This window comes from Simochromis diagramma, unplaced genomic scaffold (genome assembly GCF_900408965.1).
Source record: "Simochromis diagramma unplaced genomic scaffold, fSimDia1.1 OVJJ01000367.1, whole genome shotgun sequence".
Lineage (NCBI taxonomy): Eukaryota > Metazoa > Chordata > Actinopteri > Cichliformes > Cichlidae > Simochromis > Simochromis diagramma.
The window spans coordinates 1,170,989-1,172,136 of record NW_024387288.1 but is presented as its reverse complement, the minus strand read 5'-3'; positions in this window follow the sequence as shown (position 1 = coordinate 1,172,136).

The following is a 1,148-nucleotide window of genomic DNA, read 5'->3' as shown; positions in this document are numbered from 1 at the left end:
CCACACACACACACATGAAGTGAGTGAGCTAGTGCGTGGGCGGTTGCTAAAATAAAGCTGTCTAATAACACGAGCCAGCAGAGATGAGTTGCTACCTGTGGTTTTATTAGAGTGGGCAGAGACAGCGGGCCACACCTGGATTATTTTTACCTGCCAACCAGGATGAAAACAGAAACACTGCTCACTACATTTCCTTTCACTCCTTCACTTTTAGCCCAACGTTAAAGCTGCACAAACCCACGTTTGGCCACAAGAGGGGAGACAAACTCTGCAAGGAGCTCCAACATATTACCAGCTGACGGTGTCAGAGAGCATGTGACCACTGCACGTGCTCAGAAACGCCTTTAATAAGAGGTTTTAACAAGGACAGTTTTAAAGATGTTGGCTTGTGGTCAAACTAAGAATCAACCTCTGAAAGCAAGCCTGCAGTTCCTCTAACGACCTGCAGGGGCAGCAGTGAGTCAGTCCCCATAGACTCCCGTATTAAACTGTCCAACTTTATATACAGTCTGAAGTCTACAGTGGTGGTAAAATTCATAAAAATGAACTTCTGTGAGCATTACCGCCACCTGCAGGTGGTAGCAGTGTGTTGCACCTGACCAGGTGTGAGTAAGAACAGTGAAAAATGTGTTTCAAAGCCAGAAATAATAACAGTAACAAACACAGACGCACACGCACACACCACACAGACACACACACACCACACGCACACACCACACAGACACACACACACCACACAGACACACACACACGCACACACCACACAGACACGCACACACCACACAGACACACACACACCACAGACACGCGCGCACACACACACACCACACAGACACACACACACCACACAGACACACACACACACGCACACACCACACAGACACACACACACCACACAGACACACACACACACGCACACACCACACAGACACGCACACACCACACAGACACACACACACCACAGACACGCGCACACACACACACCACACAGACACACACACACCACAGATACGCGCACAGACACACACAAGTTGTTTTATCCACCAGTGGAGTGGAAACGCTGTGAACCAGCGTCAGCTCGCCTCTGAAAGAGGTTAGCCATGCACAGAGGGCACGGCTCGGGCTATTTACTGGAAACTTTCACTCAG